Source organism: Cryptomeria japonica, chromosome 5 (assembly GCF_030272615.1).
Source record: "Cryptomeria japonica chromosome 5, Sugi_1.0, whole genome shotgun sequence".
NCBI lineage: Eukaryota > Viridiplantae > Streptophyta > Pinopsida > Cupressales > Cupressaceae > Cryptomeria > Cryptomeria japonica.
In genome coordinates, this window is record NC_081409.1 from 72,485,416 (window position 1) to 72,498,040 (window position 12,625).

Consider the following 12,625-nt stretch of genomic DNA (forward strand, 5'->3'; position numbering starts at 1 on the left):
GTAAGCCGTGGAAGAAGTTTGTTAACGAATCTAAGGCAATGGAAAGTCGACATGAAGATCTACAGCTTAGATTAAACTACAATACCCTGGCACAAGTTCCAAGACTATTATGCAAGTTCCAAGGTGGGGTAAAACATTTTCAGATCGAAAGATGCATTGAACCTAGAGAAGATTGAAGATCTGATGGCTATGATTGATCATGGGAAATGTGACCAAGGAGATTAAGTGGTTATCTAATTGTTTATAAATAGGAAACAGTTGATAAACAATGTATGCAGGCAAGTGTATGCACAGGGATGCTACATAGTGATTACCGAGCACAGAAGCTTGAAGACCTGTTAGAATAATAGAGTATAGAAGCCCAATAGATAGACAAGATTACCTCTATGTCTAGATTGTATTGAACAAATAGGAATCTGCTTTAGCATTTTAGATGTGAAGTTGCAGATAGATTTTTATTACTGTTATTTTGTGAAAGTGACAGAAAATCTCTTAACCGAGTGGACTTAACAGTCTTATATGTAAACCCTCTAGCAAGGTGACATTCTGATTGAGTGTTTGAAATCCTTTAACAAGGTCACTTCTAACAAAGTGAAGATCCTAACAGATCTGAGGGAAATCCCTTAACCAGGTCACATCTAGCAATGTGTTTGTAATCTTTAACAGGATTCGCTTTTAACCGAGCATACTCTAGAAGAGTATATTTCTTAGTGGGTCCGAAATCCCACACTGGTTTTTCCCTATTTGGGTTTCCACATTAAATTTGGTGTTATGAGGTTTATATTGTTCATATGCTTTTGAGTTTGCATGTTTAACAATTTTGGTTATATTACTGAAATATATGTTACCAAGGTTGAATCTGATGTTTTTATGGATGATTATGTTTGTATGATTCACCCCCCCCCTCTCATCTTGTTGGCTATTGGATCTATACTTATATTAGGTATCAAAACTATCAATTGGTATCAGAGCTTTGGACTCCAGAAGGAAAGTTTAAAGGCACTTGAGTTAAAAGATCCAAAGATGTACAAGAGGGATGCATCGAAGCTGAACAAGTCAAGTTTCTCTACATGGTAGAAAAGGATGAAGCTACATCTATCAGGAGTTGGAGAATATGCTGTATACTATCTGGAGAATGATTTTGTTGTATCGAGCACCTATCCATTGACTATGGAAGAGATAAAGGCAAAGCAAGAACATAGTCAAGAAATGATTGAAATAACATCTGCATTGACCGATTCAGTGTTTAATGATCTAGAAGGCTGCAATGATGCAAAAGCAATGTGGGATAAGCTCATATCAATATATGGAGGAGATGAACATGTTCAAAGAGAAAAAGTAGACAGCCTGAGAGGACAACTTGAATCTATGAGGATGAATGAAGGTGAGAACATAACTCAGTACAGTACAAGACTAAAGGAGATTGTCAATCAAATCAAAGGAGTAGGTGGAACTATTGAAGAAAAGGATATAACAAGTAAGTTGTTGAGAACCCTTCTACCAGCTTATGCAATCCGAGTCTCCGCAATCAATGAATTGAGGTCTATACGTAATATGTCAGTTTCTTTGGATACTACTATTGATAAGCTACATGCATTTGAGTTAAGTAATTTTGATAATAGTGGATCTTTGGTAAATAAAGTTGAATCTGCATTTAGTTCTTTTCATCTTGATGAATCTAATGATTACAATGAAAGAAAGTATAAGAACTCTGAAGGAGATCACAATGGAGCAAGTGAAAGATTTTAGAAGAACATGGAAGAAGTACACAAACTGTATGAAGAAATCAGAAAGCAAGAAGAGTTTGAAGCACTATTAGCCAAAAGGTTACCGAGAGGCAAAGGTAAGTATAAAGGAAAACTACCTTTGAAATGTTTCAATTGTGATAAGATAGGATGACTTCTAACTGTCCTGAGAAAGATTTTACTGAAAAGAGAGATTACCAAGATAATAGACAAAAAGATAATCATTATAGAGGACACCGAGACTTCAGAAGAAGAGATAGAAAGACATGCTTAATAGTTGATGAGGAATCTAAAGATGATAAATCAAATGAGACCGATACATGGCTCAAATGAAGAAAGGTATGAAGAAAAAGACCTAATATCTCACATAAACACTAATGATTCTTGGATTATAGATAGTGGATGCTCACATCATATGACAGGAGATAAACACAAGTTTGTTATATTAGAAGATTATGATGGAGGCTATGTTAGATTTGGTAATGATGCACCATGTCCAGTAAGAGGTAAAGGATCTATAACACTTCTTGATAATGCAAGATGCAATGATGTTTATTGGGTTGAAGGTCTGAAATACAATTTTTTGAATGTAGCATAGCTAAACAACATAGGTTACCAAATAGAATTTCAGAAGGGAATTGTCAAAGTTCATGACAAAAATGGAAAGTTAGCTACTATCGAGACACAAACAAAAGGTAACACATTTCACCTTGACTCAACTCAGAATAAGTGTTTGCATGCAAAGATTGATGATACTTGGTTATGGCATAAAAGGTTTTGTCATGTCAATTTTGATAATCTGATCAAAATAAGTAAGAAGCACAAAGTAAGAGGTCTACCGAGTCTTGAAAAACCTGAGAATGCTATGTGTCAAGGATGCCAGATGGGTAAGATGACAAGATCAAGCTTTACAAGTAAGTCCTACACTTCTAAGGGAATTTTAGATCTAGTGCACATTGATCTTTGTGGTCCTATGAAAGTTCAAAGTTATTATGGTGATAAGTATTTCATATTATTTGTGGATGACTATTCAAGGATGATGTCAGTAATGTTTTTAAAGAAAAAATCAGAAGCTTTTCAAATGTTTAAATGGTACAAGGCAAGAGTTGAAAGTGAAACAGGAAGACAACTGAAATGTCTTAGATCAGATAGAGGAGGAGAGTTCACATCTGATGAGTTCAACTTATTTTGCAATGATCATGTTATTAAAAGACAAGTCTCTACACCGAGAACTCCACAGCAGAATGGAATAGCTGAAAGAAGAAACAGATCTATTGTAGATTGTGCTAGAACACCGATGATTGAAAAGAAGGTACCACAAACATTTTGGAGAGAAGCAATAAGCACAACAGTTTACACCTTGAACCGAGTTCAATTGAAGAAAGGTACTTTGAAGACACCATATGAAATCTAGTATGATAAGAAACCTAATGTTAGTTATTTTAAAATCTTTGGAAGTACATGCTATGTTCATAAAGATGATAGAAATGGCAAATTTGATCAGAAGTGAGGAAGGATAGGTTATTCTTCTAGAAGAAAAGCATTTAAATGTCTGATCAAATCATCTAACAAAATAGTAGAAAGTGCAAATGTGAAAATTGATGAATTTGCAAAAAGAAGTGAAGGAAATTCCAAGGAACCAGAAGACTATGATGAATTTGTCTATGTTCAATTGAGAAGTCCTACCGAGAAGACTATTGAAGAAAATGAAGAGAATATCTAGTTACCGAGTGATGAAGAAGATCATACAGAGCCTACTGAGCCTGTATTAGCCAAGTATGCTAGAAGACATCATGCACCAAGCCAGATTATAGGAGATAAGGATGATCCAGTGATTACAAGAAACAAACTAAGACATAACACATGCTTGATATCTGAATTTGAACCGAGAATAGTAAAAGAGGCATTTAACTATGAAGATTGGGTAAATTCTATGATAGAAGAGATTGATCAAATCAAGAAGAATGACACATGGACACTAATCCCAAGACCAAAGGACAAAAATGTAATCGGTACAAAGTGGATTTTCAAAAACAAGCTAAATGAAAAAGGTGAAGTTATTTGAAACAAAGCAAGATTAGTTTGCAAAGGTTATGCTCAAGAAGAAGAAATTGATTATGGTGAAACTTTTGCACCTGTTGCTAGACTTGAAGGAGTAAGAACATTGTTGGCCTATGCTGCTTTCAAGAACTTCAAGGTATATCAAATGGATGTCAAATCTGCATTTCTAAATGGAATATTAGAAGAAGAAGTTTTCATTGAACAACCCGAAGGATTTGTTGAAGACAATATAAAGATCAGGTATGTAAATTGAACAAAGCTTTATATGGTTTGAAACAAGCACCAAGAGCATGGTATGAAAGATTGCACTCTTATTTGATTAAGATTGGTTTTATAAGGACAAGTGAGAACAACACCATGTACATGAAGAATGATGAAAATGGAATACTGATCTCAACCATATTTGTTGACAATATTATATTTTGTGGAAATGACTCTTTATGCAAGAACTTTGGAAATGAAATGAGCAAAGAATTTGAGATGTCATTAATTGGTGAGATAAAGTATTTTATAGTTTTACAGATACTGCAAATGAAATATGAGATTTTCATTACTCGATCCAAGTACATAAAAGAAATCTTGAAGAAATTTGGAATGGATGATTCAAAACCAGTAAGTGCTCCTATGACTACCAACTATAAATTATCAAAGAATGATGAATCTGCATCTATTGATGAGAAACTCTACCGATTGATGATTGGAAAACTACAATATGTTGTTCACAGTAGACCATACATAGTGCATGCAGTAGGTATAGTTGCAAGATTGTCTGCAGATCCTAAGGAAATACACATGAGAGCAATCAAAAGAATTTTTAGATACTTGAAAGGCACAGAGGATTATGGCTTAGTATATCAGAAAGGAAATGATTTTGATTTAAAAGTTTATACTGACGCTGATTGGGTAGGCAACATTGATGACAAAAAAAGCACAAGTGGAGGAGCTTTCTTTTTAGGAGAAAAACTAATGTGTTGGCTTAGCAAGAAACAAGGATGTGTTTCACAGTCAACAACAGAAGCTGAATACATTGCTGTAGCATTGAATTGTACAAACATTGCATGGATCGAACAACTGTTCGAAGGTATAAATGAGAAAGTTACTGAGCTAGTAACTATATTCTGTGACAATACTAGTGCCATTAATATTTCAAAGAATCTTGTTATGCACTCTAAGACAAAGCACATATCTATCAAATATCATTATCTTAGAGAAGAAGCTCAAGAGAAGAAAGTGGTGTTGGAGTATGTTAGCACAAAGGAGCAAATAGCAGATATCTTCACCAAGCCACTACCAAAGGACACTTTTGAATATCTCAGAAGTAAGTTAGGGGTCCTACCCCTATCTTCTACTCACTGACCGAGTTCGGTGAAAGCATCAATCCGATGACTCTAATGAGTATCTTTTGGGAGTTGATGCTGAGTTATACACTTTAGGATGTTTTCTAAAAGAGTACTGGAATTAATACATGAAACATTATAGGGAACAGGAATTGAAGACAAATGCTCTGACCGAGACTTAGTTGATACACAACAACAGGAAATCACTTCTTACAAAAAGAAATTATATTTTAGTTCTTTACTTTTTGGCATTGTTGTAAAAGGGGGAGAAGACCTACAAAGGGGGAGAAGACTACTATAAAGGAGAGACGACTGAGAGAAGACCTATCAGGGGATAAGACTAAGAGAAAATTGAGCAGACTACAGATTGGAAAGAAGACTGAAAATAGGAGAAGTCTAATGTATGGGGGAGAGCATTTCAGCATTTCAGAATCACAACAATTCGAATCTTTTAAGGTCAAATCAATTGGTTTTGCCATCAATGCCAAAGGGGGAGATTTTTGGTAATATTGCATTATAACAGACAATGAAAGATTGTTGGCATTTCATAAGGATATTGAGAAGGTTGTTGATGATTATGGATATAACTGATTAAAGATGTTTTACTATCTTGATATTATTATGTTGTCATTGATGTCAAGAAATTAATTTTCTAATTCAGTATGATGTTGCCATATCTTCAGAAGTATGATATGAAGATTATAAAGATGTCGGTAAGAGACAAAGGAAAGAATATGATGAATAAGGGGATTAATAAGGTATTCAATGGGCAACTACTACCGAGTCAGACAATGATGAGATCATGATGTTTTAGATTGTTTTAACATCATACATATGTTGTAAATTGTAAAGGTTAATACTATACTATGTTATCAAGCAAAGAACCTAGTCGGTAAACCCTAAGGTTATCGCTTTCGGTTAATGAAGGCAAAATGTCTACCGAGTGAAAGTTTAGTATTCACCAAGTTGTTACCGATTTGTAACCGAGCTATAACAGAATGCATTAAATGTTTACATGTGGTATTTAATGAAGGAAGCTGATGAGCTGGAGTGGATTAAATGATTGGTAAGCCATGGAAGAAGTTTGTTAACTAATCTAAGGCAATGGAAAGTTGACATGAATATCTATAGCTTAGATTGAACCGCAATACCCTGGCACAAGTTCCAAGACTATTATGCAAGTTCCAAGGTGGGGTAAAATGTTTTCAGATCAAAAGATGCATTGAACCTGGACAAGATTGAAGATTTGATGGCTATGATTGATCATGGGAAATGTGACCAAGGAGATTAAGCGGTTATCTAATTGTTTATAAATAGGAAACTGTTGATAAACAATGTATGCGGGCAAGTGTATGCATAGGGATGCTACATAGTGATTACCGAGCACAGAAGCTTGAAGACCTGTTAGAATAATAGAGTATAGAAGCCCAATAGATAGACAAGATTACCTCTATGTCTAGATTGTATTGAACAAATAGGAATCTACTTTAGCATTTTAGATGTGAAGTTGCAGATAGATTTTTATTACTATTATTTTGTGAAAGTGACAGAAAATCTCTTAACCGAGTGGACTTAACTATCTTATATGTAAACCCTCTAGAAAGGTGACATTCTGATTGAGTGTTTGAAATTGTTTAACAAGGTCACTTCTAACAAAGTGAAGATCCTAACAGATCTGAGGGAAATCCCTTAACCGGGTCACATCTAGCAATGTGTTTGTAATCTTTAACAGGATTTGCTTTTAACTGAGCATACTCTAGAAGAGTATATTTCTTAGTGGGTCCAAAATCCCACACTGGTTTTTCCCTATTTGGGTTTCCATGTTAAATCTGGTGTTATGAGGTTTATATTGTTCATATGATTTTGAGTTTGCATGTTTAACAGTTTTGGTTATATTACTGAAATATATGTTACCAAGGTTGAATCTGATGTTTTTATGGATGATTAAGTTTGGATGATTCACCCCCCCTCCCTCTCATCTTGTTGGCTATTGGATATGTACTTATATTAAGTATCAAAACTATCATATGATACCTCTGTCAAGATAATAACTCATAAGATAAACCGGTTGTCTTTCACAACAAATTAATAGTAAACAACTTCTTCATTTTTCAATGCTTCTGGTTATCATGACTTATCAAAATAGCTAGGTAGTTAAGTAAATCAACCATGAAAACATAACCACAAAAAAATTCACCACTTGACACAAATATTTTTGATGTGGAAACCAAAATAAGTAAAAACCACAGTGAGATGAGACTCACAAGATAACTATCCAAACTCTTCTGAATTTCACCCTATTAGAAGCCTAGCCTGTTAAATCTTTACAAAAAGTCATGTTAAGAACTGATCCTGTTAGGAATCACCTATTTAAGGGATTGACTACAAATACCTTGTTAGAAGAAATACCCTATAAGGAGTAACCTCAATAGAGGATTTGAAAATCCAATCTAATGGACCACCTTGTTAGAGGATTTGAATAATACCAAGCTTGTTAGAGCTTACCTGGTTAGGGGATTTCAATTTTGCTATAATTGTTAGAAAACAACAAGAGTTTTCTAATTTTTCTGAATAACACTACACTTGCTTGATCAGATCCATTTTATGCTCCTATCTACCTTTACTCAAACCGCAAATACATCATCCGGCTCGACAACCACACACTCAAATGAATTGTGTCTATCTCTTTGCCAACTCTATAAAACTAAACAACTTCATTAACCTTATAAACAAATCAATCAGGTCAGTAACACAAAAAAAACCTAACTCTCATCTAGATTACAAACAAATTGCTTCAAGTATGATCATTGCTTTACATAGAAATCTTTGCACATTAATCAAGAAAACCTTGATCGCTCCTTGATCACCGCTTCATTGAACTTAGTAACTCATCACACACTTTGCATTAGATGCAATACATTTTCTCATTCCCTAGACAAAAACTATTACAACAACTCCGCAAAATCTCTTGGAATTATCTTCATACAATAATCATGGGTATCATCATCATTACTACTCATCATCAGATCATAACCCAATATAACCAATTCACCAAACTCAATTAGTTATGATTTATAAAAAACAATAGGTAGTGTTTACCGGTTACAACAATAGATAAGGTTTACACCGGTTACTGGTTCACTCCACAAATTCTTCCTACCGGTTACAATATCAATATTGCAATAATATCAACAATATCATTACTGGTTTATTGACATCAATGACAACATAGCATATCATTAATGCAATCTTCATGCAAATGCCAATAGCTTTTTGGCAAGTAGAGATAACGGTTTATCTTGGGAATGAGCGAATACATTGCATGAAGTGGAAACCGCGTGATGAGTTATAGAAATCGATGAATTGGTGATCAAGGAGTGATTGAGGTTGTCTTGAACAATGTGGTGATGATTTCTATGTAATCCAATGGTCATACTTGAACCGATTTGTTTATAATCTCTATGAGATCTTACGTTTGTGATGTGTTATCAACCTATTATTTTGGTTATAAGGTCGATGATTTGTTTTGTTGTAGTGTTGACAATTTTGGTTAAGTGTTAGTGTGATTGATTGTTGAACCAGAAGGTGTATCTACATTATATGTGAAGTTTGATAGGAGCATGAAAAGGATTTGATCAAGCTGAGTAGTGATATTTACAAAATTAGCAAACCCTTGTTGTTCTCTAACAATTACAACAGTTAAATCCCTTAATCGGGCAAGCTTTAATAGGCTTAGTGCTTTCTAAATCCTCTAACCAGGTGATCCATTAGCTTAGATTTAAAATCCTCTATCGAGGTTACTCCTAACAAGGTATTGCTTCTAACAGGGCATTATAGTCAATCCTTTAACTGGGTGGTCCCTAATAGGATCTGTTCTTAACATGACATTTTGTAAAGCTTTAATAGGCTTGGCTCCTAATAGGGCGAACTTCAGAAGAGTTCATAATACTTGTGGGTATCCATCCCCACTGTACTTTTTCCTATTTAGGTTTCCATGTCAAAAATCATTGTGTCAAGTAGTGAATGGTTTTTGTGGTTATGTTTTGGTATGGTTAATTTGCTTAACTATTAAATCCACTTAGTTATGTTAAGATGACTTGCAATAATTTGAAATGTGCTTTTACTATTGTTAATAAAGTATTTTGATGTTTTGGTTAAATGGTTTGGAAGTTTTAGAACTATTATATTGTTATGCCAAACAACCGGTAAACTGTCAGTGCTATTGCAGTTTGTAGCTCAGTGTTTGAACCAGTTAGTCATCTAAGTCTTGGAAGCCAACTGGTAAGGTATAAACGGTATAGAAGACAGCTTAATAGAGAACCGGTAAATAGGATTCCAATCGGTAAACAAGAAGAAAGTTGCATTCATGCAACCAGTACAGGCAATTGATGAAGAGTTGGATGATGCAGGTTTAAAGTAATGATGGAGCTATGTTCATGACCGCATTGGCAGATTCAACTGGACAAGTGAGATTTGATGTACAGAGTAAGCATTCTGATGAACACTTAACCGGTAGTTATAAAGTCACTTAAATTGATAAACCGACACAGGTTTTGTTTTATTTTTGGTTTGTTATGTAGGTGGCTGACATAAGTTCAACATGTAATAATAGTTTGTCTATATTCATTGAACCTAGGAAATTGATCCAAGCTTGTAGCCGACTATGTTGATGTCTATAAAAAAGGTGATGAGTGATGAGATAGACATGCGCATGTTGTTGAGATCAAAGGAAAATATTGAGATTCTAATCATGCGGTGATTAGTGAAGCTCTGTATTGATGTGTTGTTGCAGTTTTGAGCATCTGAAGCAGATCTTATCAGACAGAGAGGTGTTAAATGAAGATCATTTAAACTGTTGTTATCCTAATAGTTATAACAACAAAATCCCTTAACTAGGTAGGTTCTAAGATGCCTTACATTGTAAATCCCTTAACTCGGTAGCTCAATATCTGAGTGTTAAATAGTCTTGCGAGGTTGATCCTAATAGATCAAAGCTCCAAATAGGGCTCATTATTTAAATCCCTTGATCGTGTGACTCCTAACAGGGCATATTTGTATGACCTTAACCAGTCAAGATTTCTATTCTATAGATAGTGAATCTTGTGGGTCTTAACTTCCACCGTGGTTTTTCCCTTTTGAGTTTCCACATATAAATATCTTGTGTTATGTGGAATTTGTTTTATTGGGCATTAGCTTATGTGGTGATATTTCTCTTATGCTTGTTAATTTTTGAGTTGTTTAAGTTGGTGATCAGATTCATATTGTTTTTGCTTGCACTAATTCACCTCCCCCTTCTAGTGCCTTATAAGTTTATCAATTGGTATCAGAATCAACCTTCTTTGAGGCTTAACCACTTGAGAAGGATTCCTAAGGTAGACATGGGGATATAAGTTATAGAGAAATGTATAATAAGCTTGCAAAAACTGATGAAGCCCTAGAAACATTGAGAGGCAAGTATAAAGCTTCACTTGCTAAGAGAAGAGAGCTAACCGATCAACTATTGGAGGTTTGTGAGAGCAGTTCTTTTGATGAAGAAAACATAGGTGCATTGGTTGATGAGTTGAAGAAACTAAATAATGAGAACCCCCCTGAAGGACCATGAGGTATGTTAAATCTACATACTTTGATTTATTATGATATTAAGAAGTGATTTTATTATCAAACTGGTAGGTTTGATGTATTATGAGAATCGATAGTGTGTTAAAAGATATTTTAGGGTTTTGTTGGTAATGACATTTAATGTGGTAGATAATGGGAAAATAAAAGGAAAATTTTGAATGTTATTTGTCACATTTCATTCTTGTGGGCACTCGGAGAGCGAATGGAGCAGAGAAAAGTTTGTGTTTGCAACATTGATAGAGATTTGAAGTGATCTAGTGTGATTTGCGATCGACAATTGGTGAGAAATCTTTGGAACCCTAGTGTAGAAGCGGTAAAAGGCATTTATCCATAAATCTTGTTATCTGCTTATCTCTCCAAATCATTGAAGATGGATACCCCACATCTAGTTGATGTTACCAATAGACCCTATCCTGAATTTAAGAGGATCTTGGTATTGTTGCTATTTTTTATCAGTATAAAGAATTGTGTGATAAAAGTGGAGTGATAAAGGAATAGTTCAAAAGGGTTACCGAGAAAGGGTTTCACCATGCCCCGAATTTCATTAATCATTTTGATGATGAACTTGTGAGATATGTGCTTAGAAGAATTCATGTCCAGTTTATGTGGCTCGACCGACCACATACAATTTCTAAGGAAGCTATTGACACAATCACCAGATTTTTTGCCACTAGTGAGGTTCCTGTACTCAGATCCATTCCTAAGAATGATGTAGAAAATTTAACAAGATCTAAATGGGATGGAAGAGCAATGACAATGAATAATATCAATGATCCGACAGTAAAGTATGCTTCTATGGTGATCAGTTACTAGATCTATTACTCTACCAGGGTGAAAAGCATCCCTACTGCTGCTATCCACACTGCCCACTGGATGATAAAAGAGGATGTTGTTGGCATTATGTGAACTAGTATTAGGACATAACGACGTTGTGTGTTGTCATTGATGTCAATATGATGAAGAGAAGAGAACCAGTGTAACACTATGAACTGGTATCTGTGCCAAAGTGAAGCAGTGTGTTTGTTCAAGGTGAACCGACATATGGTTATGGGAACCGGCACATGGAAGCATTGTATGACTACCGGTTGGTAGTCTTAACATCAGGGTTTCCCGTTGAAGTTCTTCAAGCCTATGTGGCTCAACCAGTGACTTTGTGTGATGAGTTAACATTGTAATGAAGAAAAGATTATGTTGCCATGTCAGCCTTGTGCGCATGAAGGATCTTGCATGAAGGAGATTGTTCCTATCTACCTTGGGAATGTGCGAAGTCTGTAAACGGTGATAACGTGTGATGGGTTATCAACCGCCATGAAATAGGTGGAAAATGAACGATGGAGAATGTCTTGAGATTGGATCAAGACTGTTGCTTTTAATGGAGTGTGCTCAACGGTCAGGATTGAACCGTTTGAATACCTTAACCTAACAGGTTTAGGGTTTAGGGTTTATGCTACCGACCTATCTGTTCTCCTATAAGGTCGATGTTGTGATTCTTTCTGAGGTTGTTGGCAAAATTTGTGTGTGTGTATCAAAGAGAAGAGATACATGATTCTTGCCAGACCAAAGGAGAGAAGTGATACCTGCAGAGTATAAGTGCAAAAGGTGAAGAGGAGCTTAAGCAGATCTCCATTGGCATTGAGTGTTGTTACTAGATCATTGTAATACATGTTGATCTCTAACCACCTCAACAGTTGGAAAATCCCTTAATAGGGTAGCTTTCACCAGCTTGCTGTAAATCCTTTAACAGGGTGACTCAAAACCATTGAGTTCTTGAAATCCTTTAACAAGGTAACCTTTAACAGGGTGATCCCTAACAGGATCGGTTCCTAATAGAACCTATTGTATCAGTCTTTAACCAGACAAGGC